General features: G+C 46.3%; 62 non-coding genes across 62 annotated transcripts in view; all 62 read left to right on the top strand.

Moving 5' to 3' along the window:
• Window positions 1-53: 53 nt before the first annotated feature.
• LOC138586692 (5S ribosomal RNA) lies at window positions 54-172 on the top strand. Its single transcript, XR_011306756.1, has one exon. It is a non-coding gene; the product is annotated as a 5S ribosomal RNA (ribosomal RNA).
• A 69-nt stretch (window positions 173-241) lies between these two features.
• On the top strand, window positions 242-360 carry LOC138586174 (5S ribosomal RNA). Its single transcript, XR_011306266.1, has one exon. It is a non-coding gene; the product is annotated as a 5S ribosomal RNA (ribosomal RNA).
• A 182-nt stretch (window positions 361-542) lies between these two features.
• LOC138587266 (5S ribosomal RNA) lies at window positions 543-661 on the top strand. Its single transcript, XR_011307301.1, has one exon. It is a non-coding gene; the product is annotated as a 5S ribosomal RNA (ribosomal RNA).
• Window positions 662-843: 182 nt separating this feature from the next.
• On the top strand, window positions 844-962 carry LOC138586744 (5S ribosomal RNA). Its single transcript, XR_011306806.1, has one exon. It is a non-coding gene; the product is annotated as a 5S ribosomal RNA (ribosomal RNA).
• Window positions 963-1,144: 182 nt separating this feature from the next.
• Window positions 1,145-1,263, top strand: LOC138586493 (5S ribosomal RNA). The gene has a single exon (XR_011306567.1). It is a non-coding gene; the product is annotated as a 5S ribosomal RNA (ribosomal RNA).
• A 182-nt stretch (window positions 1,264-1,445) lies between these two features.
• Window positions 1,446-1,564, top strand: LOC138586815 (5S ribosomal RNA). The gene has a single exon (XR_011306875.1). It is a non-coding gene; the product is annotated as a 5S ribosomal RNA (ribosomal RNA).
• Window positions 1,565-1,746: 182 nt separating this feature from the next.
• LOC138586901 (5S ribosomal RNA) lies at window positions 1,747-1,865 on the top strand. The gene has a single exon (XR_011306955.1). It is a non-coding gene; the product is annotated as a 5S ribosomal RNA (ribosomal RNA).
• A 182-nt stretch (window positions 1,866-2,047) lies between these two features.
• Window positions 2,048-2,166, top strand: LOC138587127 (5S ribosomal RNA). The gene has a single exon (XR_011307170.1). It is a non-coding gene; the product is annotated as a 5S ribosomal RNA (ribosomal RNA).
• Window positions 2,167-2,348: 182 nt separating this feature from the next.
• Window positions 2,349-2,467, top strand: LOC138586846 (5S ribosomal RNA). The gene has a single exon (XR_011306904.1). It is a non-coding gene; the product is annotated as a 5S ribosomal RNA (ribosomal RNA).
• Window positions 2,468-2,682: 215 nt separating this feature from the next.
• On the top strand, window positions 2,683-2,801 carry LOC138586173 (5S ribosomal RNA). The gene has a single exon (XR_011306265.1). It is a non-coding gene; the product is annotated as a 5S ribosomal RNA (ribosomal RNA).
• A 182-nt stretch (window positions 2,802-2,983) lies between these two features.
• On the top strand, window positions 2,984-3,102 carry LOC138586172 (5S ribosomal RNA). Its single transcript, XR_011306264.1, has one exon. It is a non-coding gene; the product is annotated as a 5S ribosomal RNA (ribosomal RNA).
• A 180-nt stretch (window positions 3,103-3,282) lies between these two features.
• On the top strand, window positions 3,283-3,401 carry LOC138586171 (5S ribosomal RNA). The gene has a single exon (XR_011306263.1). It is a non-coding gene; the product is annotated as a 5S ribosomal RNA (ribosomal RNA).
• A 182-nt stretch (window positions 3,402-3,583) lies between these two features.
• LOC138586170 (5S ribosomal RNA) lies at window positions 3,584-3,702 on the top strand. The gene has a single exon (XR_011306262.1). It is a non-coding gene; the product is annotated as a 5S ribosomal RNA (ribosomal RNA).
• Window positions 3,703-3,917: 215 nt separating this feature from the next.
• LOC138585644 (5S ribosomal RNA) lies at window positions 3,918-4,036 on the top strand. Its single transcript, XR_011305766.1, has one exon. It is a non-coding gene; the product is annotated as a 5S ribosomal RNA (ribosomal RNA).
• A 182-nt stretch (window positions 4,037-4,218) lies between these two features.
• Window positions 4,219-4,337, top strand: LOC138586629 (5S ribosomal RNA). The gene has a single exon (XR_011306695.1). It is a non-coding gene; the product is annotated as a 5S ribosomal RNA (ribosomal RNA).
• A 182-nt stretch (window positions 4,338-4,519) lies between these two features.
• On the top strand, window positions 4,520-4,638 carry LOC138586169 (5S ribosomal RNA). Its single transcript, XR_011306261.1, has one exon. It is a non-coding gene; the product is annotated as a 5S ribosomal RNA (ribosomal RNA).
• Window positions 4,639-4,820: 182 nt separating this feature from the next.
• Window positions 4,821-4,939, top strand: LOC138587089 (5S ribosomal RNA). Its single transcript, XR_011307134.1, has one exon. It is a non-coding gene; the product is annotated as a 5S ribosomal RNA (ribosomal RNA).
• A 182-nt stretch (window positions 4,940-5,121) lies between these two features.
• Window positions 5,122-5,240, top strand: LOC138586167 (5S ribosomal RNA). The gene has a single exon (XR_011306259.1). It is a non-coding gene; the product is annotated as a 5S ribosomal RNA (ribosomal RNA).
• Window positions 5,241-5,455: 215 nt separating this feature from the next.
• LOC138586764 (5S ribosomal RNA) lies at window positions 5,456-5,574 on the top strand. Its single transcript, XR_011306825.1, has one exon. It is a non-coding gene; the product is annotated as a 5S ribosomal RNA (ribosomal RNA).
• Window positions 5,575-5,756: 182 nt separating this feature from the next.
• LOC138587160 (5S ribosomal RNA) lies at window positions 5,757-5,875 on the top strand. The gene has a single exon (XR_011307201.1). It is a non-coding gene; the product is annotated as a 5S ribosomal RNA (ribosomal RNA).
• A 182-nt stretch (window positions 5,876-6,057) lies between these two features.
• Window positions 6,058-6,176, top strand: LOC138586166 (5S ribosomal RNA). Its single transcript, XR_011306258.1, has one exon. It is a non-coding gene; the product is annotated as a 5S ribosomal RNA (ribosomal RNA).
• Window positions 6,177-6,392: 216 nt separating this feature from the next.
• Window positions 6,393-6,511, top strand: LOC138586165 (5S ribosomal RNA). Its single transcript, XR_011306257.1, has one exon. It is a non-coding gene; the product is annotated as a 5S ribosomal RNA (ribosomal RNA).
• Window positions 6,512-6,691: 180 nt separating this feature from the next.
• Window positions 6,692-6,810, top strand: LOC138586164 (5S ribosomal RNA). Its single transcript, XR_011306256.1, has one exon. It is a non-coding gene; the product is annotated as a 5S ribosomal RNA (ribosomal RNA).
• Window positions 6,811-6,992: 182 nt separating this feature from the next.
• Window positions 6,993-7,111, top strand: LOC138586162 (5S ribosomal RNA). The gene has a single exon (XR_011306255.1). It is a non-coding gene; the product is annotated as a 5S ribosomal RNA (ribosomal RNA).
• A 180-nt stretch (window positions 7,112-7,291) lies between these two features.
• LOC138586806 (5S ribosomal RNA) lies at window positions 7,292-7,410 on the top strand. Its single transcript, XR_011306866.1, has one exon. It is a non-coding gene; the product is annotated as a 5S ribosomal RNA (ribosomal RNA).
• Window positions 7,411-7,625: 215 nt separating this feature from the next.
• LOC138586691 (5S ribosomal RNA) lies at window positions 7,626-7,744 on the top strand. The gene has a single exon (XR_011306755.1). It is a non-coding gene; the product is annotated as a 5S ribosomal RNA (ribosomal RNA).
• A 69-nt stretch (window positions 7,745-7,813) lies between these two features.
• LOC138586843 (5S ribosomal RNA) lies at window positions 7,814-7,932 on the top strand. Its single transcript, XR_011306901.1, has one exon. It is a non-coding gene; the product is annotated as a 5S ribosomal RNA (ribosomal RNA).
• Window positions 7,933-8,181: 249 nt separating this feature from the next.
• Window positions 8,182-8,300, top strand: LOC138586161 (5S ribosomal RNA). The gene has a single exon (XR_011306254.1). It is a non-coding gene; the product is annotated as a 5S ribosomal RNA (ribosomal RNA).
• A 182-nt stretch (window positions 8,301-8,482) lies between these two features.
• Window positions 8,483-8,601, top strand: LOC138586160 (5S ribosomal RNA). Its single transcript, XR_011306253.1, has one exon. It is a non-coding gene; the product is annotated as a 5S ribosomal RNA (ribosomal RNA).
• A 182-nt stretch (window positions 8,602-8,783) lies between these two features.
• LOC138586159 (5S ribosomal RNA) lies at window positions 8,784-8,902 on the top strand. The gene has a single exon (XR_011306252.1). It is a non-coding gene; the product is annotated as a 5S ribosomal RNA (ribosomal RNA).
• Window positions 8,903-9,082: 180 nt separating this feature from the next.
• On the top strand, window positions 9,083-9,201 carry LOC138586804 (5S ribosomal RNA). Its single transcript, XR_011306865.1, has one exon. It is a non-coding gene; the product is annotated as a 5S ribosomal RNA (ribosomal RNA).
• Window positions 9,202-9,416: 215 nt separating this feature from the next.
• LOC138586690 (5S ribosomal RNA) lies at window positions 9,417-9,535 on the top strand. Its single transcript, XR_011306754.1, has one exon. It is a non-coding gene; the product is annotated as a 5S ribosomal RNA (ribosomal RNA).
• A 69-nt stretch (window positions 9,536-9,604) lies between these two features.
• On the top strand, window positions 9,605-9,723 carry LOC138587220 (5S ribosomal RNA). The gene has a single exon (XR_011307258.1). It is a non-coding gene; the product is annotated as a 5S ribosomal RNA (ribosomal RNA).
• A 248-nt stretch (window positions 9,724-9,971) lies between these two features.
• LOC138586158 (5S ribosomal RNA) lies at window positions 9,972-10,090 on the top strand. The gene has a single exon (XR_011306251.1). It is a non-coding gene; the product is annotated as a 5S ribosomal RNA (ribosomal RNA).
• Window positions 10,091-10,272: 182 nt separating this feature from the next.
• LOC138586157 (5S ribosomal RNA) lies at window positions 10,273-10,391 on the top strand. Its single transcript, XR_011306250.1, has one exon. It is a non-coding gene; the product is annotated as a 5S ribosomal RNA (ribosomal RNA).
• Window positions 10,392-10,573: 182 nt separating this feature from the next.
• Window positions 10,574-10,692, top strand: LOC138586155 (5S ribosomal RNA). Its single transcript, XR_011306248.1, has one exon. It is a non-coding gene; the product is annotated as a 5S ribosomal RNA (ribosomal RNA).
• A 182-nt stretch (window positions 10,693-10,874) lies between these two features.
• On the top strand, window positions 10,875-10,993 carry LOC138587088 (5S ribosomal RNA). The gene has a single exon (XR_011307133.1). It is a non-coding gene; the product is annotated as a 5S ribosomal RNA (ribosomal RNA).
• Window positions 10,994-11,175: 182 nt separating this feature from the next.
• LOC138586154 (5S ribosomal RNA) lies at window positions 11,176-11,294 on the top strand. Its single transcript, XR_011306247.1, has one exon. It is a non-coding gene; the product is annotated as a 5S ribosomal RNA (ribosomal RNA).
• A 182-nt stretch (window positions 11,295-11,476) lies between these two features.
• On the top strand, window positions 11,477-11,595 carry LOC138586153 (5S ribosomal RNA). Its single transcript, XR_011306246.1, has one exon. It is a non-coding gene; the product is annotated as a 5S ribosomal RNA (ribosomal RNA).
• Window positions 11,596-11,777: 182 nt separating this feature from the next.
• LOC138586152 (5S ribosomal RNA) lies at window positions 11,778-11,896 on the top strand. Its single transcript, XR_011306245.1, has one exon. It is a non-coding gene; the product is annotated as a 5S ribosomal RNA (ribosomal RNA).
• Window positions 11,897-12,111: 215 nt separating this feature from the next.
• Window positions 12,112-12,230, top strand: LOC138586668 (5S ribosomal RNA). The gene has a single exon (XR_011306733.1). It is a non-coding gene; the product is annotated as a 5S ribosomal RNA (ribosomal RNA).
• Window positions 12,231-12,412: 182 nt separating this feature from the next.
• Window positions 12,413-12,531, top strand: LOC138586151 (5S ribosomal RNA). Its single transcript, XR_011306244.1, has one exon. It is a non-coding gene; the product is annotated as a 5S ribosomal RNA (ribosomal RNA).
• Window positions 12,532-12,713: 182 nt separating this feature from the next.
• On the top strand, window positions 12,714-12,832 carry LOC138586150 (5S ribosomal RNA). The gene has a single exon (XR_011306243.1). It is a non-coding gene; the product is annotated as a 5S ribosomal RNA (ribosomal RNA).
• Window positions 12,833-13,014: 182 nt separating this feature from the next.
• Window positions 13,015-13,133, top strand: LOC138586466 (5S ribosomal RNA). Its single transcript, XR_011306541.1, has one exon. It is a non-coding gene; the product is annotated as a 5S ribosomal RNA (ribosomal RNA).
• A 215-nt stretch (window positions 13,134-13,348) lies between these two features.
• LOC138587064 (5S ribosomal RNA) lies at window positions 13,349-13,467 on the top strand. The gene has a single exon (XR_011307110.1). It is a non-coding gene; the product is annotated as a 5S ribosomal RNA (ribosomal RNA).
• A 182-nt stretch (window positions 13,468-13,649) lies between these two features.
• LOC138587069 (5S ribosomal RNA) lies at window positions 13,650-13,768 on the top strand. Its single transcript, XR_011307115.1, has one exon. It is a non-coding gene; the product is annotated as a 5S ribosomal RNA (ribosomal RNA).
• A 182-nt stretch (window positions 13,769-13,950) lies between these two features.
• On the top strand, window positions 13,951-14,069 carry LOC138586149 (5S ribosomal RNA). The gene has a single exon (XR_011306242.1). It is a non-coding gene; the product is annotated as a 5S ribosomal RNA (ribosomal RNA).
• Window positions 14,070-14,251: 182 nt separating this feature from the next.
• On the top strand, window positions 14,252-14,370 carry LOC138587126 (5S ribosomal RNA). The gene has a single exon (XR_011307169.1). It is a non-coding gene; the product is annotated as a 5S ribosomal RNA (ribosomal RNA).
• Window positions 14,371-14,552: 182 nt separating this feature from the next.
• LOC138587229 (5S ribosomal RNA) lies at window positions 14,553-14,671 on the top strand. The gene has a single exon (XR_011307266.1). It is a non-coding gene; the product is annotated as a 5S ribosomal RNA (ribosomal RNA).
• A 182-nt stretch (window positions 14,672-14,853) lies between these two features.
• LOC138586148 (5S ribosomal RNA) lies at window positions 14,854-14,972 on the top strand. Its single transcript, XR_011306241.1, has one exon. It is a non-coding gene; the product is annotated as a 5S ribosomal RNA (ribosomal RNA).
• A 182-nt stretch (window positions 14,973-15,154) lies between these two features.
• LOC138586471 (5S ribosomal RNA) lies at window positions 15,155-15,273 on the top strand. Its single transcript, XR_011306546.1, has one exon. It is a non-coding gene; the product is annotated as a 5S ribosomal RNA (ribosomal RNA).
• A 249-nt stretch (window positions 15,274-15,522) lies between these two features.
• LOC138586146 (5S ribosomal RNA) lies at window positions 15,523-15,641 on the top strand. Its single transcript, XR_011306240.1, has one exon. It is a non-coding gene; the product is annotated as a 5S ribosomal RNA (ribosomal RNA).
• A 216-nt stretch (window positions 15,642-15,857) lies between these two features.
• Window positions 15,858-15,976, top strand: LOC138586145 (5S ribosomal RNA). Its single transcript, XR_011306239.1, has one exon. It is a non-coding gene; the product is annotated as a 5S ribosomal RNA (ribosomal RNA).
• Window positions 15,977-16,158: 182 nt separating this feature from the next.
• LOC138586143 (5S ribosomal RNA) lies at window positions 16,159-16,277 on the top strand. Its single transcript, XR_011306237.1, has one exon. It is a non-coding gene; the product is annotated as a 5S ribosomal RNA (ribosomal RNA).
• Window positions 16,278-16,457: 180 nt separating this feature from the next.
• Window positions 16,458-16,576, top strand: LOC138586142 (5S ribosomal RNA). Its single transcript, XR_011306236.1, has one exon. It is a non-coding gene; the product is annotated as a 5S ribosomal RNA (ribosomal RNA).
• Window positions 16,577-16,758: 182 nt separating this feature from the next.
• Window positions 16,759-16,877, top strand: LOC138586141 (5S ribosomal RNA). Its single transcript, XR_011306235.1, has one exon. It is a non-coding gene; the product is annotated as a 5S ribosomal RNA (ribosomal RNA).
• A 182-nt stretch (window positions 16,878-17,059) lies between these two features.
• Window positions 17,060-17,178, top strand: LOC138586140 (5S ribosomal RNA). The gene has a single exon (XR_011306234.1). It is a non-coding gene; the product is annotated as a 5S ribosomal RNA (ribosomal RNA).
• Window positions 17,179-17,393: 215 nt separating this feature from the next.
• Window positions 17,394-17,512, top strand: LOC138586139 (5S ribosomal RNA). Its single transcript, XR_011306233.1, has one exon. It is a non-coding gene; the product is annotated as a 5S ribosomal RNA (ribosomal RNA).
• Window positions 17,513-17,694: 182 nt separating this feature from the next.
• On the top strand, window positions 17,695-17,813 carry LOC138586138 (5S ribosomal RNA). Its single transcript, XR_011306232.1, has one exon. It is a non-coding gene; the product is annotated as a 5S ribosomal RNA (ribosomal RNA).
• A 182-nt stretch (window positions 17,814-17,995) lies between these two features.
• Window positions 17,996-18,114, top strand: LOC138586137 (5S ribosomal RNA). Its single transcript, XR_011306231.1, has one exon. It is a non-coding gene; the product is annotated as a 5S ribosomal RNA (ribosomal RNA).
• Window positions 18,115-18,329: 215 nt separating this feature from the next.
• On the top strand, window positions 18,330-18,448 carry LOC138586136 (5S ribosomal RNA). The gene has a single exon (XR_011306230.1). It is a non-coding gene; the product is annotated as a 5S ribosomal RNA (ribosomal RNA).
• Window positions 18,449-18,630: 182 nt separating this feature from the next.
• LOC138586135 (5S ribosomal RNA) overlaps window positions 18,631-18,634 on the top strand; it is a 119-nt gene continuing 115 nt past the window's right edge. The window contains exon 1 of the ribosomal RNA XR_011306229.1: window positions 18,631-18,634. This exon is cut by the window's right edge and continues 115 nt beyond it. This is a non-coding gene — a ribosomal RNA (5S ribosomal RNA).

Here is an 18,634-nt window from a genome sequence, read left to right as displayed (position 1 = left end):
TTAAAAAGTGCCCAAATGCATTTTTAAAAGGCCCGATTGAACACACAACTGTCGCTTACGGCCATACCACCCTGAACACGCCCGATCTCGTCCGATCTCGGAAGCTAAGCAGGGTCGGGCCTGGTTAGTACTTGGATGGGAGACCGCCTGGGAATACCAGGTGCTGTAAGACAGATGCCCCACCACATTCTTGCTGCACCATGCCACGTCTTTAAAAGGCCCGATTGAACACACAACTGTCGCTTACGGCCATACCACCCTGAACACGCCCGATCTCGTCCGATCTCGGAAGCTAAGCAGGGTCGGGCCTGGTTAGTACTTGGATGGGAGACCGCCTGGGAATACCAGGTGCTGTAAGCTTTTTCATTTTTCTGTGATGGACAGGAGAGGTGCTGATGCTGCAGGCCTTGAAAAAGTTTGATCAGACACTCATGTGCAAGAATGCATTGAATTCATCCTAGAAAAAAAACACAGTAACATATGAAGAGATTAAAAAGTGCCCAAATGCATTTTTAAAAGGCCCGATTGAACACACAACTGTCGCTTACGGCCATACCACCCTGAACACGCCCGATCTCGTCCGATCACGGAAGCTAACCAGGGTCGGGCCTGGTTAGTACTTGGATGGGAGACCGCCTGGGAATACCAGGTGCTGTAAGCTTTTTCATTTTTCTGTGATGGACAGGAGAGGTGCTGATGCTGCAGGCCTTGAAAAAGTTGGATCAGACACTCATGTGCAAGAATGCATTGAATTCATCCTAGAAAAAAAACACAGTAACATATGAAGAGATTAAAAAGTGCCCAAATGCATTTTTAAAAGGCCCGATTGAACACACAACTGTCGCTTACGGCCATACCACCCTGAACACGCCCGATCTCGTCTGATCTCGGAAGCTAAGCAGGGTCGGGCCTGTTTAGTACTTGGATGGGAGACCGCCTGGGAATACCAGGTGCTGTAAGCTTTTTCATTTTTCTGTGATGGACAGGAGAGGTGCTGATGCTGCAGGCCTTGAAAAAGTTTGATCAGACACTCATGTGCAAGAATGCATTGAATTCATCCTAGAAAAATAACACAGTAACATATGAAGAGATTAAAAAGTGCCCAAATGCATTTTTAAAAGGCCCGATTGAACACACAACTGTCGCTTACGGCCATACCACCCTGAACATGCCCGATCTCGTCCGATCTCGGAAGCTAAGCAGGGTCGGGCCTGGTTAGTACTTGGATGGGAGACCGCCTGGGAATACCAGGTGCTGTAAGCTTTTTCATTTTTCTGTGATGGACAGGAGAGGTGCTGATGCTGCAGGCCTTGAAAAAGTTTGATCAGACACTCATGTGCAAGAATGCATTGAATTCATCCTAGAAAAAAAACACAGTAACATATGAAGAGATTAAAAAGTGCCCAAATGCATTTTTAAAAGGCCCGATTGAACACACAACTGTCGCTTACGGCCATACCACCCTGAACACGCCCGATCTCGTCCGATCTCGGAAGCTAAGCAGGGTCGGGCCTGGTTAGTACTTGGATGGGAGACCGCCTGGGAATACCAGGTGCTGTAAGATTTTTCATTTTTCTGTGATGGACAGGAGAGGTGCTGATGCTGCAGGCCTTGAAAAAGTTGGATCAGACACTCATGTGCAAGAATGCATTGAATTCATCCTAGAAAAAAAACACAGTAACATATGAAGAGATTAAAAAGTGCCCAAATGCATTTTTAAAAGGCCCGATTGAACACACAACTGTCGCTTACGGCCATACCACCCTGAACACGCCCGATCTCGTCCGATCTCGGAAGCTAAGCAGGGTCGGGCCTGGTTAGTACTTGGATGGGAGACCGCCTGGGAATACCAGGTGCTGTAACCTTTTTCATTTTTCTGTGATGGACAGGAGAGGTGCTGATGCTGCAGGCCTTGAAAAAGTTTGATCAGACACTCATGTGCAAGAATGCATTGAATTCATCCTAGAAAAAAAACACAGTAACATATGAAGAGATTAAAAAGTGCCCAAATGCATTTTTAAAAGGCCCGATTGAACACACAACTGTCGCTTACGGCCATACTACCCTGAACACGTCCGATCTCGTCCGATCTCGGAAGCTAAGCAGGGTCGGGCCTGGTTAGTACTTGGATGGGAGACCGCCTGGGAATACCAGGTGCTGTAAGCTTTTTCATTTTTCTGTGATGGACAGGAGAGGTGCTGATGCTGCAGGCCTTGAAAAAGTTTGATCAGACACTCATGTGCAAGAATGCATTGAATTCATCCTAGAAAAAAAACACAGTAACATATGAAGAGATTAAAAAGTGCCCAAATGCATTTTTAAAAGGCCCGATTGAACACACAACTGTCGCTTACGGCCATACCACCCTGAACACGCCCGATCTCGTCCGATCTCGGAAGCTAAGCAGAGTCGGGCCTGGTTAGTACTTGGATGGGAGACCGCCTGGGAATACCAGGTGCTGTAAGCTCTTTCATTTTTCTGTGATGGACAGGAGAGGTGCTGATGCTGCAGGCCTTGAAAAAGTTTGATCAGACACTCATGTGCAAGAATGCATTGAATTCATCATAGAAAAAAACCATGACAAAATCTTTGACGAAAATTCTAAACAACGTTAAAAATACAGCCACATTCTTGCTGCACCATGCCACGTCTTTAAAAGGCCTGATTGAACACACAACTGTCGCTTACGGCCATACCACCCTGAACACGCCCGATCTCGTCCGATCTCGGAAGCTAAGCAGGGTCGGGCCTGGTTAGTACTTGGATGGGAGACCGCCTGGGAATACCAGGTGCTGTAAGCTTTTTCATTTTTCTGTGATGGACAGGAGAGGTGCTGATGCTGCAGGCCTTGAAAAAGTTTGATCAGACACTCATGTGCAAGAATGCATTGAATTCATCCTAGAAAAAAAACACAGTAACATATGAAGAGATTAAAAAGTGCCCAAATGCATTTTTAAAAGGCCCGATTGAACACACAACTGTCGCTTACGGCCATACCACCCTGAACACGCCCGATCTCGTCCGATCTCGGAAGCTAAGCAGGGTCGGGCCTGGTTAGTACTTGGATGGGAGACCGCCTGGGAATACCAGGTGCTGTAAGCTTTTTCATTTTTCTGTGATGGACAGGAGAGGTGCTGATGCTGCAGGCCTTGAAAAAGTTTGATCAGACACTCGTGCAAGAATGCATTGAATTCATCCTAGAAAAAAAACACAGTAACATATGAAGAGATTAAAAAGTGCCCAAATGCATTTTTAAAAGGCCCGATTGAACACACAACTGTCGCTTACGGCCATACCACCCTGAACACGCCCGATCTCGTCCGATCTCGGAAGCTAAGCAGGGTCGGGCCTGGTTAGTACTTGGATGGGAGACCGCCTGGGAATACCAGGTGCTGTAAGCTTTTTCATTTTTCTGTGATGGACAGGAGAGGTGCTGATGCTGCAGGCCTTGAAAAAGTTTGATCAGACACTCATGTGCAAGAATGCATTGAATTCATCCTAGAAAAAAAACACAGTAACATATGAAGAGATTAAAAAGTGCCCAAATGCATTTTTAAAAGGCCCGATTGAACACACAACTGTCGCTTACGGCCATACCACCCTGAACACGCCCGATCTCGTCCGATCTCGGAAGCTAAGCAGGGTCGGGCCTGGTTAGTACTTGGATGGGAGACCGCCTGGGAATACCAGGTGCTGTAAGCTTTTTCATTTTTCTGTGATGGACAGGAGAGGTACTGATGCTGCAGGCCTTGAAAAAGTTTGATCAGACACTCATGTGCAAGAATGCATTGAATTCATCATAGAAAAAAACCATGATAAAATCTTTGACGAAAACTATAAACAACGTTAAAAATACAGCCACATTCTTGCTGCACCATGCCACGTCTTTAAAAGGCCCGATTGAACACACAACTGTCGCTTACGGCCATACCACCCTGAACACGCCCGATCTCGTCCGATCTCGGAAGTTAAGCAGGGTCGGGCCTGGTTAGTACTTGGATGGGAGACCGCCTGGGAATACCAGGTGCTGTAAGCTTTTTCATTTTTCTGTGATGGACAGGAGAGGTGCTGATGCTGCAGGCCTTGAAAAAGTTGGATCAGACACTCATGTGCAAGAATGCATTGAATTCATCCTAGAAAAAAAACACAGTAACATATGAAGAGATTAAAAAGTGCCCAAATGCATTTTTAAAAGGCCCGATTGAACACACAACTGTCACTTACGGCCATACCACCCTGAACACGCCCGATCTCGTCCGATCTCGGAAGCTAAGCAGGGTCGGGCCTGGTTAGTACTTGGATGGGAGACCGCCTGGGAATACCAGGTGCTGTAAGCTTTTTCATTTTTCTGTGATGGACAGGAGAGGTGCTGATGCTGCAGGCCTTGAAAAAGTTTGATCAGACACTCATGTGCAAGAATGCATTGAATTCATCCTAGAAAAAAAACACAGTAACATATGAAGAGATTAAAAAGTGCCCAAATGCATTTTTAAAAGGCCCGATTGAACACACAACTGTCGCTTACGGCCATACCACCCTGAACACGCCCGATCTCGTCCGATCTCGGAAGCTAAGCAGGGTCGGGCCTGGTTAGTACTTGGATGGGAGACCGCCTGGGAATACCAGGTGCTGTAAGCTTTTTCATTTTTCTGTGATGGACAGGAGAGGTGCTGATGCTGCAGGCCTTGAAAAAGTTGGATCAGACACTCATGTGCAAGAATGCATTGAATTCATCCTAGAAAAAAAACACAGTAACATATGAAGAGATTAAAGAGTGCCCAAATGCATTTTTAAAAGGCCCGATTGAACACACAACTGTCGCTTACGGCCATACCACCCTGAACACGCCCAATCTCGTCCGATCTCGGAAGCTAAGCAGGGTCGGGCCTGGTTAGTACTTGGATGGGAGACCGCCTGGGAATACCAGGTGCTGTAAGCTTTTTCATTTTTCTGTGATGGACAGGAGAGGTGCTGATGCTGCAGGCCTTGAAAAAGTTTGATCAGACACTCATGTGCAAGAATGCATTGAATTCATCCTAGAAAAAAAACACAGTAAAATATGAAGAGATTAAAAAGTGCCCAAATGCATTTTTAAAAGGCCCAATTGAACACACAACTGTCGCTTACGGCCATACCACCCTGAACACGCCCGATCTCGTCCGATCTCGGAAGCTAAGCAGGGTCGGGCCTGGTTAGTACTTGGATGGGAGACCGCCTGGGAATACCAGGTGCTGTAAGCTTTTTCATTTTTCTGTGATGGACAGGAGAGGTGCTGATGCTGCAGGCCTTGAAAAAGTTTGATCAGACACTCATGTGCAAGAATGCATTGAATTCATCATAGAAAAAAACCATGACAAAATCTTTGACGAAAACTATAAACAACGTTAAAAATACAGCCACATTCTTGCTGCACCATGCCACGTCTTTAAAAGGCCCGATCGAACACACAACTGTCGCTGACGGCCATACCACCCTGAACACGCCCGATCTCGTCCGATCTCGGAAGCTAAGCAGGGTCGGGCCTGGTTAGTACTTGGATGGGAGACCGCCTGGGAATACCAGGTGCTGTAAGCTTTTTCATTTTTCTGTGATGGACAGGAGAGGTGCTGATGCTGCAGGCCTTGAAAAAGTTTGATCAGACACTCATGTGCAAGAATGCATTGAATTGATCCTAGAAAAAAAACACAGTAACATATGAAGAGATTAAAAAGTGCCCAAATGCATTTTTAAAAGGCCCGATTGAACACACAACTGTCGCTTACGGCCATACCACCCTGAACACGCCCGATCTCGTCCGATCTCGAAAGCTAAGCAGGGTCGGGTCTGGTTAGTACTTGGATGGGAGACCGCCTGGGAATACCAGGTGCTGTAAGCTTTTTCATTTTTCTGTGATGGACAGGAGAGGTGCTGATGCTGCAGGCCTTGAAAAAGTTGGATCAGACACTCATGTGCAAGAATGCATTGAATTCATCCTAGAAAAAAAACACAGTAACATATGAAGAGATTAAAAAGTGCCCAAATGCATTTTTAAAAGGCCCGATTGAACACACACCTGTCGCTTACGGCCATACCACCCTGAACACGCCCGATCTCGTCCGATCTCGGAAGCTAAGCAGGGTCGGGCCTGGTTAGTACTTGGATGGGAGACCGCCTGGGAATACCAGGTGCTGTAAGCTCTTTCATTTTTCTGTGATGGACAGGAGAGGTGCTGATGCTGCAGGCCTTGAAAAAGTTTGATCAGACACTCATGTGCAAGAATGCATTGAATTCATCATAGAATAAAACCATGACAAAATCTTTTTACGAAAACTATAAACAACGTTAAAAATACAGCCACATTCTTGCTGCACCATGCCACGTCTTTAAAAGGCCTGATTGAACACACAACTGTCGCTTACGGCCATACCACCCTGAACACGCCCGATCTCGTCCGATCTCGGAAGCTAAGCAGGGTCGGGCCTGGTTAGTACTTGGATGGGAGACCGCCTGGGAATACCAGGTGCTGTAAGCTTTTTCATTTTTCTGTGATGGACAGGAGAGGTGCTGATGCTGCAGGCCTTGAAAAAGTTGGATCAGACACTCGTGCAAGAATGCATTGAATTCATCCTAGAAAAAAAACACAGTAACATATGAAGAGATTAAAAAGTGCCCAAATGCATTTTTAAAAGGCCCGATTGAACACACAACTGTCGCTTACGGCCATACCACCCTGAACACGCCCGATCTCGTCCGATCTCGGAAGCTAAGCAGGGTCGGGCCTGGTTAGTACTTGGATGGGAGACCGCCTGGGAATACCAGGTGCTGTAAGCTTTTTCATTTTTCTGTGATGGACAGGAGAGGTGCTGATGCTGCAGGCCTTGAAAAAGTTTGATCAGACACTCATGTGCAAGAATGCATTGAATTCATCCTAGAAAAAAAACACAGTAACATATGAAGAGATTAAAAAGTGCCCAAATGCATTTTTAAAAGGCCCGATTGAACACACAACTGTCGCTTACGGCCATACCACCCTGAACACGCCCGATCTCGTCCGATCTCGGAAGCTAAGCAGGGTCGGGCCTGGTTAGTACTTGGATGGGAGACCGCCTGGGAATACCAGGTGCTGTAAGCTTTTTCATTTTTCTGTGATGGACAGGAGAGGTGCTGATGCTGCAGGCCTTGAAAAAGTTTGATCAGACACTCATGCAAGAATGCATTGAATTCATCCTAGAAAAAAAACACAGTAACATATGAAGAGATTAAAAAGTGCCCAAATGCATTTTTAAAAGGCCCGATTGAACACACAATTGTCGCTTACGGCCATACCACCCTGAACACGCCCGATCTCGTCCGATCTCGGAAGCTAAGCAGGGTCGGGCCTGGTTAGTACTTGGATGGGAGACCGCCTGGGAATACCAGGTGCTGTACGCTTTTTCATTTTTCTGTGATGGACAGGAGAGGTGCTGATGCTGCAGGCCTTGAAAAAGTTTGATCAGACACTCATGTGCAAGAATGCATTGAATTCATCATAGAAAAAAACCATGACAAAATCTTTGACGAAAACTATAAACAACGTTAAAAATACAGCCACATTCTTGCTGCACCATGCCACGTCTTTAAAAGGCCCGATTGAACACACAACTGTCGCTTACGGCCATACCACCCTGAACACGCCCGATCTCGTCCGATCTCGGAAGCTAAGCAGGGTCGGGCCTGGTTAGTACTTGGATGGGAGACCGCCTGGGAATACCAGGTGCTGTAAGACAGATGCCCCACCACATTCTTGCTGCACCATGCCACGTCTTTAAAAGGCCCGATTGAACACACAACTGTCGCTTACGGCCATACCACCCTGAACACGCCCGATCTCGTCCGATCTCGGAAGCTAAGCAGGGTCGGGCCTGGTTAGTACTTCTATGGGAGACCGCCTGGGAATACCAGGTGCTGTAAGCTTTTTCATTTTTCTGTGATGGACAGAAGAGGTGCTGATGCTGCAGGCCTTGAAAAAGTTTGATCAGACACTCATGTGCAAGAATGCATTGAATTCATCATAGAAAAAAACCATGAAAAAATTTTTGACGAAAACTATAAACAACGTTAAAAATACAGCCAAATTCAAGAATGTGGTGGGGCAGATGCCCCATCACATTCTTGCTGCACCATGCCACGTCTTTAAAAGGCCCGATTGAACACACAACTGTCGCTTACGGCCATACCACCCTGAACACGCCCGATCTCGTCCGATCTCGGAAGCTAAGCAGGGTCGGGCCTGGTTAGTACTTGGATGGGAGACCGCCTGGGAATACCAGGTGCTGTAAGCTTTTTCATTTTTCTGTGATGGACAGGAGAGGTGCTGATGCTGCAGGCCTTGAAAAAGTTTGATCAGACACTCATGTGCAAGAATGCATTGAATTCATCCTAGAAAAAAAACACAGTAACATATGAAGAGATTAAAAAGTGCCCAAATGCATTTTTAAAAGGCCCGATTGAACACACAACTGTCGCTTACGGCCATACCACCCTGAACACGCCCGATCTCGTCCGATCTCGGAAGCTAAGCAGGGTCGGGCCTGGTTAGTACTTGGATGGGAGACCGCCTGGGAATACCAGGTGCTGTAAGCTTTTTCATTTTTCTGTGATGGACAGGAGAGGTGCTGATGCTGCAGGCCTTGAAAAAGTTTGATCAGACACTCATGTGCAAGAATGCATTGAATTCATCCTAGAAAAAAAACACAGTAACATATGAAGAGATTAAAAAGTGCCCAAATGCATTTTTAAAAGGCCCGATTGAACACACAACTGTCGCTTACGGCCATACCACCCTGAACACGCCCGATCTCGTCCGATCTCGGAAGCTAAGCAGGGTCGGGCCTGGTTAGTACTTGGATGGGAGACCGCCTGGGAATACCAGGTGCTGTAAGCTTTTTCATTTTTCTGTGATGGACAGGAGAGGTGCTGATGCTGCAGGCCTTGAAAAAGTTTGATCAGACACTCATGCAAGAATGCATTGAATTCATCCTAGAAAAAAAACACAGTAACATATGAAGAGATTAAAAAGTGCCCAAATGCATTTTTAAAAGGCCCGATTGAACACACAATTGTCGCTTACGGCCATACCACCCTGAACACGCCCGATCTCGTCCGATCTCGGAAGCTAAGCAGGGTCGGGCCTGGTTAGTACTTGGATGGGAGACCGCCTGGGAATACCAGGTGCTGTACGCTTTTTCATTTTTCTGTGATGGACAGGAGAGGTGCTGATGCTGCAGGCCTTGAAAAAGTTTGATCAGACACTCATGTGCAAGAATGCATTGAATTCATCATAGAAAAAAACCATGACAAAATCTTTGACGAAAACTATAAACAACGTTAAAAATACAGCCACATTCTTGCTGCACCATGCCACGTCTTTAAAAGGCCCGATTGAACACACAACTGTCGCTTACGGCCATACCACCCTGAACACGCCCGATCTCGTCCGATCTCGGAAGCTAAGCAGGGTCGGGCCTGGTTAGTACTTGGATGGGAGACCGCCTGGGAATACCAGGTGCTGTAAGACAGATGCCCCACCACATTCTTGCTGCACCATGCCACGTCTTTAAAAGGCCCGATTGAACACACAACTGTCGCTTACGGCCATACCACCCTGAACACGCCCGATCTCGTCCGATCTCGGAAGCTAAGCAGGGTCGGGCCTGGTTAGTACTTCTATGGGAGACCGCCTGGGAATACCAGGTGCTGTAAGATTTTCATTTTTCTGTGATGGACAGAAGAGGTGCTGATGCTGCAGGCCTTGAAAAAGTTTGATCAGACACTCATGTGCAAGAATGCATTGAATTCATCATAGAAAAAAACCATGAAAAAATTTTTGACGAAAACTATAAACAACGTTAAAAATACAGCCAAATTCAAGAATGTGGTGGGGCAGATGCCCCATCACATTCTTGCTGCACCATGCCACGTCTTTAAAAGGCCCGATTGAACACACAACTGTCGCTTACGGCCATACCACCCTGAACACGCCCGATCTCGTCCGATCTCGGAAGCTAAGCAGGGTCGGGCCTGGTTAGTACTTGGATGGGAGACCGCCTGGGAATACCAGGTGCTGTAAGCTTTTTCATTTTTCTGTGATGGACAGGAGAGGTGCTGATGCTGCAGGCCTTGAAAAAGTTTGATCAGACACTCATGTGCAAGAATGCATTGAATTCATCCTAGAAAAAAAACACAGTAACATATGAAGAGATTAAAAAGTGCCCAAATGCATTTTTAAAAGGCCCGATTGAACACACAACTGTCGCTTACGGCCATACCACCCTGAACACGCCCGATCTCGTCCGATCTCGGAAGCTAAGCAGGGTCGGGCCTGGTTAGTACTTGGATGGGAGACCGCCTGGGAATACCAGGTGCTGTAAGCTTTTTCATTTTTCTGTGATGGACAGGAGAGGTGCTGATGCTGCAGGCCTTGAAAAAGTTTGATCAGACACTCATGTGCAAGAATGCATTGAATTCATCCTAGAAAAAAAACACAGTAACATATGAAGAGATTAAAAAGTGCCCAAATGCATTTTTAAAAGGCCCGATTGAACACACAACTGTCGCTTACGGCCATACCACCCTGAACACGCCCGATCTCGTCCGATCTCGGAAGCTAAGCAGGGTCGGGCCTGGTTAGTACTTGGATGGGAGACCGCCTGGGAATACCAGGTGCTGTAAGCTTTTTCATTTTTCTGTGATGGACAGGAGAGGTGCTGATGCTGCAGGCCTTGAAAAAGTTTGATCAGACACTCATGTGCAAGAATGCATTGAATTCATCCTAGAAAAATAACACAGTAACATATGAAGTGATTAAAAAGTGCCCAAATGCATTTTTAAAAGGCCCGATTGAACACACAACTGTCGCTTACGGCCATACCACCCTGAACACGCCCAATCTCGTCCGATCTCGGAAGCTAAGCAGGGTCGGGCCTGGTTAGTACTTGGATGGGAGACCGCCTGGGAATACCAGGTGCTGTAAGCTTTTTCATTTTTCTGTGATGGACAGGAGAGGTGCTGATGCTGCAGGCCTTGAAAAAGTTTGATCAGACACTCATGTGCAAGAATGCATTGAATTCATCCTAGAAAAAAAACACAGTAAAATATGAAGAGATTAAAAAGTGCCCAAATGCATTTTTAAAAGGCCCAATTGAACACACAACTGTTGCTTACGGCCATACCACCCTGAACACGCCCGATCTCGTCCGATCTCGGAAGCTAAGCAGGGTCGGGCCTGGTTAGTACTTGGATGGGAGACCGCCTGGGAATACCAGGTGCTGTAAGCTTTTTCATTTTTCTGTGATGGACAGGAGAGGTGCTGATGCTGCAGGCCTTGAAAAAGTTTGATCAGACACTCATGTGCAAGAATGCATTGAATTCATCCTAGAAAAAAAACACAGTAACATATGAAGAGATTAAAAAGTGCCCAAATGCATTTTTAAAAGGCCCGATTGAACACACAACTGTTGCTTACGGCCATACCACCCTGAACACGCCCGATCTCGTCCGATCTCGGAAGCTAAGCAGGGTCGGGCCTGGTTAGTACTTGGATGGGAGACCGCCTGGGAATACCAGGTGCTGTAAGCTTTTTCATTTTTCTGTGATGGACAGGAGAGGAGCTGATGCTGCAGGCCTTGAAAAAGTTTGATCAGACACTCATGTGCAAGAATGCATTGAATTCATCCTAGAAAAAAAACTCAGTAACATATGAAGAGATTAAAAAGTGCCCAAATGCATTTTTAAAAGGCCCGATTGAACACACAACTGTCGCTTACGGCCATACCACCCTGAACACGCCCGATCTCGTCCGATCTCGGAAGCTAAGCAGGGTCGGGCCTGGTTAGTACTTGGATGGGAGACCGCCTGGGAATACCAGGTGCTGTAAGCTTTTTCATTTTTCTGTGATGGACAGGAGAGGTACTAATGCTGCAGGCCTTGAAAAAGTTTGATCAGACACTCATGTGCAAGAATGCATTGAATTCATCATAGAAAAAAACCATGACAAAATCTTTGACGAAAACTATAAACAACGTTAAAAATACAGCCACATTCTTGCTGCACCATGCCACGTCTTTAAAAGGCCCGATTGAACACACAACTGTCGCTTACGGCCATACCACCCTGAACACGCCCGATCTCGTCTGATCTCGGAAGCTAAGCAGGGTCGGGCTTGGTTAGTACTTGGATGGGAGACCGCCTGGGAATACCAGGTGCTGTAAGCTTTTTCATTTTTCTGTGATGGACAGGAGAGGTGCTGATGCTGCAGGCCTTGAAAAAGTTTGATCAGACACTCATGTGCAAGAATGCATTGAATTCATCCTAGAAAAAAAACACAGTAACATATGAAGAGATTAAAAAGTGCCCAAATGCATTTTTAAAAGGCCCGATTGAACACACAACTGTCGCTTACGGCCATACCACCCTGAACACGCCCGATCTCGTCCGATCTCGGAAGCTAAGCAGGGTCGGGCCTGGTTAGTACTTGGATGGGAGACCGCCTGGGAATACCAGGTGCTGTAAGCTTTTTCATTTTTCTGTGATGGACAGGAGAGGTGCTGATGCTGCAGGCCTTGAAAAAGTTTGATCAGACACTCATGTGCAAGAATGCATTGAATTCATCCTAGAAAAAAAACACAGTAACATATGAAGAGATTAAAAAGTGCCCAAATGCATTTTTAAAAGGCCCGATTGAACACACAACTGTCGCTTACGGCCATACCACCCTGAACACGCCCGATCTCGTCCGATCTCGGAAGCTAAGCAGGGTCGGGCCTGGTTAGTACTTGGATGGGAGACCGCCTGGGAATACCAGGTGCTGTAAGCTTTTTCATTTTTCTGTGATGGACAGGAGAGGTGCTGATGCTGCAGGCCTTGAAAAAGTTTGATCAGACACTCATGTGCAAGAATGCATTGAATTCATCCTAGAAAAAAAACACAGTAACATATGAAGAGATTAAAAAGTGCCCAAATGCATTTTTAAAAGGCCCGATTGAACACACAACTGTCGCTTGCGGCCATACCACCCTGAACACGCCCGATCTCGTCCGATCTCGGAAGCTAAGCAGGGTCGGGCCTGGTTAGTACTTGGATGGGAGACCGCCTGGGAATACCAGGTGCTGTAAGCTTTTTCATTTTTCTGTGATGGACAGGAGAGGTGCTGATGCTGCAGGCCTTGAAAAAGTTTGATCAGACACTCATGTGCAAGAATGCATTGAATTCATCATAGAAAAAAACCATGACAAAATCTTTGACGAAAACTATAAACAACGTTAAAAATACAGCCACATTCTTGCTGCACCATGCCACGTCTTTAAAAGGCCCGATTGAACACACAACTGTCGCTTACGGCCATACCACCCTGAACACGCCCGATCTCGTCCGATCTCGGAAGCTATGCAGGGTCGGGCCTGGTTAGTACTTGGATGGGAGACCGCCTGGGAATACCAGGTGCTGTAAGCTTTTTCATTTTTCTGTGATGGACAGGAGAGGTGCTGATGCTGCAGGCCTTGAAAAAGTTTGATCAGACACTCATGTGCAAGAATGCATTGAATTCATCCTAGAAAAAAAACACAGTAACATATGAAGAGATTAAAAAGTGCCCAAATGCATTTTTAAAAGGCCCGATTGAACACACAACTGTCACTTACGGCCATACCACCCTGAACACACCCGATCTCGTCCGATCTCGGAAGCTAAGCAGGGTTGGGCCTGGTTAGTACTTGGATGAGAGACCGCCTGGGAATACCAGGTGCTGTAAGCTTTTTCATTTTTCTGTGATGGACAGGAGAGGTGCTGATGCTGCAGGCCTTGAAAAAGTTGGATCAGACACTCATGTGCAAGAATGCATTGAATTCATCCTAGAAAAAAAACACAGTAACATATGAAGAGATTAAAAAGTGCCCAAATGCATTTTTAAAAGGCCCGATTGAACACACAACTGTCGCTTACGGCCATACCACCCTGAACACGCCCGATCTCGTCCGATCTCGGAAGCTAAGCAGGGTCGGGCCTGGTTAGTACTTGGATGGGAGACCGCCTGGGAATACCAGGTGCTGTAAGCTTTTTCATTTTTCTGTGATGGACAGGAGAGGTGCTGATGCTGCAGGCCTTGAAAAAGTTGGATCAGACACTCATGTGCAAGAATGCATTGAATTCATCCTAGAAAAAAAACACAGTAACATATGAAGAGATTAAAAAGTGCCCAAATGCATTTTTAAAAGGCCCGATTGAACACACAACTGTCGCTTACGGCCATACTACCCTGAACACGTCCGATCTCGTCCGATCTCGGAAGCTAAGCAGGGTCGGGCCTGGTTAGTACTTGGATGGGAGACCGCCTGGGAATACCAGGTGCTGTAAGCTTTTTCATTTTTCTGTGATGGACAGGAGAGGTGCTGATGCTGCAGGCCTTGAAAAAGTTTGATCAGACACTCATGTGCAAGAATGCATTGAATTCATCCTAGAAAAAAAACACAGTAACATATGAAGAGATTAAAAAGTGCCCAAATGCATTTTTAAAAGGCCTGATTGAACACACAACTGTCGCTTACGGCCATACCACCCTGAACACGCCCGATCTCGTCCGATTTCGGAAGCTAAGCAGGGTCGGGCCTGGTTAGTACTTGGATGGGAGACCGCCTGGGAATACCAGGTGCTGTAAGGTTTTTCATTTTTCTGTGATGGACAGGAGAGGTGCTGATGCTGCAGGCCTTGAAAAAGTTGGATCAGACACTCATGTGCAAGAATACATTGAATTCATCCTAGAAAAAAAACACAGTAACATATGAAGAGATTAAAAAGTGCCCAAATGCATTTTTAAAAGGCCCGATTGAACACACAACTGTCGCTTACGGCCATACCACCCTGAACACGCCCGATCTCGTCCGATCTCGGAAGCTAAGCAGGGTCGGGCCTGGTTAGTACTTGGATGGGAGACCGCCTGGGAATACCAGGTGCTGTAAGCTTTTTCATTTTTCTGTGATGGACAGGAGAGGTGCTGATGCTGCAGGCCTTGAAAAAGTTTGATCAGACACTCATGTGCAAGAATGCATTGAATTCATCCTAGAAAAAAAACACAGTAACATATGAAGAGATTAAAAAGTGCCCAAATGCATTTTTAAAAGGCCCGATTGAACACACAACTGTCGCTTACGGCCATACCACCCTGAACACGCCCGATCTCGTCCGATCTCGGAAGCTAAGCAGGGTCGGGCCTGGTTAGTACTTGGATGGGAGACCGCCTGGGAATACCAGGTGCTGTAAGTTTTTTCATTTTTCTGTGATGGACAGGAGAGGTGCTGATGCTGCAGGCCTTGAAAAAGTTTGATCAGACACTCATGTGCAAGAATGCATTGAATTCATCCTAGAAAAAAACCATGACAAAATCTTTGACGAAAACAATAAACAACGTTAAAAATACAGCCAAATTCAAGAATGTGGTGGGGCAGATGCCCCACCGCATTCTTGCTGCACCATGCCACGTCTTTAAAAGGCCCGATTGAACACACAACTGTCGCTTACGGCCATACCACCCTGAACACGCCCGATCTCGTCCGATCTCGGAAGCTAAGCAGGGTCGGGCCTGGTTAGTACTTGGATGGGAGACCGCCTGGGAATACCAGGTGCTGTAAGCTTTTTCATTTTTCTGTGATGGACAGGAGAGGTGCTGATGCTGCAGGCCTTGAAAAAGTTTGATCAGACACTCATGTGCAAGAATGCATTGAATTCATCATAGAATAAAACCATGACAAAATCTTTTTACGAAAACTATAAACAACGTTAAAAATACAGCCACATTCTTGCTGCACCATGCCACGTCTTTAAAAGGCCTGATTGAACACACAACTGTCGCTTACGGCCATACCACCCTGAACACGCCCGATCTCGTCCGATCTCGGAAGCTAAGCAGGGTCGGGCCTGGTTAGTACTTGGATGGGAGACCGCCTGGGAATACCAGGTGCTGTAAGCTTTTTCATTTTTCTGTGATGGACAGGAGAGGTGCTGATGCTGCAGGCCTTGAAAAAGTTTGATCAGACACTCATGTGCAAGAATGCATTGAATTCATCCTAGAAAAAAAACACAGTAACATATGAAGAGATTAAAAAGTGCCCAAATGCATTTTTAAAAGGCCCGATTGAACACAAAACTGTCGCTTACGGCCATACCACCCTGAACACGCCCGATCTCGTCCGATCTCGGAAGCTAAGCAGGGTCGGGCCTGGTTAGTACTTGGATGGGAGACCGCCTGGGAATACCAGGTGCTGTAAGCTTTTTCATTTTTCTGTGATGGACAGGAGAGGTGCTGATGCTGCAGGCCTTGAAAAAGTTTGATCAGACACTCGTGCAAGAATGCATTGAATTCATCCTAGAAAAAAAACACAGTAACATATGAAGAGATTAAAAAGTGCCCAAATGCATTTTTAAAAGGCCCGATTGAACACACAACTGTCGCTTACGGCCATACCACCCTGAACACGCCCGATCTCGTCCGATCTCGGAAGCTAAGCAGGGTCGGGCCTGGTTAGTACTTGGATGGGAGACCGCCTGGGAATACCAGGTGCTGTAAGCTTTTTCATTTTTCTGTGATGGACAGGAGAGGTGCTGATGCTGCAGGCCTTGAAAAAGTTTGATCAGACACTCATGTGCAAGAATGCATTGAATTCATCCTAGAAAAAAAACACAGTAACATATGAAGAGATTAAAAAGTGCCCAAATGCATTTTTAAAAGGCCCGATTGAACACACAACTGTCGCTTACGGCCATACCACCCTGAACACGCCCGATCTCGTCCGATCTCGGAAGCTAAGCAGGGTCGGGCCTGGTTAGTACTTGGATGGGAGACCGCCTGGGAATACCAGGTGCTGTAAGCTTTTTCATTTTTCTGTGATGGACAGGAGAGGTGCTGATGCTGCAGGCCTTGAAAAAGTTTGATCAGACACTCATGTGCAAGAATGCATTGAATTCATCCTAGAAAAAAAACACAGTAACATATGAAGAGATTAAAAAGTGCCCAAATGCATTTTTAAAAGGCCCGATTGAACACACAACTGTCGCTTACGGCCATACCACCCTGAACACGCCCGATCTCGTCCGATCTCGGAAGCTAAGCAGGGTCGGGCCTGGTTAGTACTTGGATGGGAGACCGCCTGGGAATACCAGGTGCTGTAAGCTTTTTCATTTTTCTGTGATGGACAGGAGAGGTACTGATGCTGCAGGCCTTGAAAAAGTTTGATCAGACACTCATGTGCAAGAATGCATTGAATTCATCATAGAAAAAAACCATGACAAAATCTTTGACGAAAACTATAAACAACGTTAAAAATACAGCCACATTCTTGCTGCACCATGCCACGTCTTTAAAAGGCCCGATTGAACACACAACTGTCGCTTACGGCCATACCACCCTGAACACGCCCGATCTCGTCCGATCTCGGAAGCTAAGCAGGGTCGGGCCTGGTTAGTACTTGGATGGGAGACCGCCTGGGAATACCAGGTGCTGTAAGCTTTTTCATTTTTCTGTGATGGACAGGAGAGGTGCTGATGCTGCAGGCCTTGAAAAAGTTTGATCAGACACTCATGTGCAAGAATGCATTGAATTCATCCTAGAAAAAAAACACAGTAACATATGAAGAGATTAAAAAGTGCCCAAATGCATTTTTAAAAGGCCCGATTGAACACACAACTGTCGCTTACGGCCATACCACCCTGAACACGCCCGATCTCGTCCGATCTCGGAAGCTAAGCAGGGTCGGGCCTGGTTAGTACTTGGATGGGAGACCGCCTGGGAATACCAGGTGCTGTAAGCTTTTTCATTTTTCTGTGATGGACAGGAGAGGTGCTGATGCTGCAGGCCTTGAAAAAGTTTGATCAGACACTCATGTGCAAGAATGCATTGAATTCATCCTAGAAAAAAAACACAGTAACATATGAAGAGATTAAAAAGTGCCCAAATGCATTTTTAAAAGGCCCGATTGAACACACAACTGTCGCTTACGGCCATACCACCCTGAACACGCCCGATCTCGTCCGATCTCGGAAGCTAAGCAGGGTCGGGCCTGGTTAGTACTTGGATGGGAGACCGCCTGGGAATACCAGGTGCTGTAAGCTTTTTCATTTTTCTGTGATGGACAGGAGAGGTACTGATGCTGCAGGCCTTGAAAAAGTTTGATCAGACACTCATGTGCAAGAATGCATTGAATTCATCATAGAAAAAAACCATGACAAAATCTTTGACGAAAACTATAAACAACGTTAAAAATACAGCCACATTCTTGCTGCACCATGCCACGTCTTTAAAAGGCCCGATTGAACACACAACTGTCGCTTACGGCCATACCACCCTGAACACGCCCGATCTCGTCCGATCTCGGAAGCTAAGCAGGGTCGGGCCTGGTTAGTACTTGGATGGGAGACCGCCTGGGAATACCAGGTGCTGTAAGCTTTTTCATTTTTCTGTGATGGACAGGAGAGGTGCTGATGCTGCAGGCCTTGAAAAAGTTTGATCAGACACTCATGTGCAAGAATGCATTGAATTCATCCTAGAAAAAAAACACAGTAACATATGAAGAGATTAAAAAGTGCCCAAATGCATTTTTAAAAGGCCCGATTGAACACACAACTGTCGCTT

Source organism: Semicossyphus pulcher, unplaced genomic scaffold (assembly GCF_022749685.1).
Source record: "Semicossyphus pulcher isolate SPU_LCO1_2020_fin unplaced genomic scaffold, fSemPul1.0.p SCAF_11, whole genome shotgun sequence".
Classification (NCBI taxonomy): domain Eukaryota; kingdom Metazoa; phylum Chordata; class Actinopteri; order Labriformes; family Labridae; genus Semicossyphus; species Semicossyphus pulcher.
This window is presented reverse-complemented; position numbering and strand designations above follow the sequence as displayed.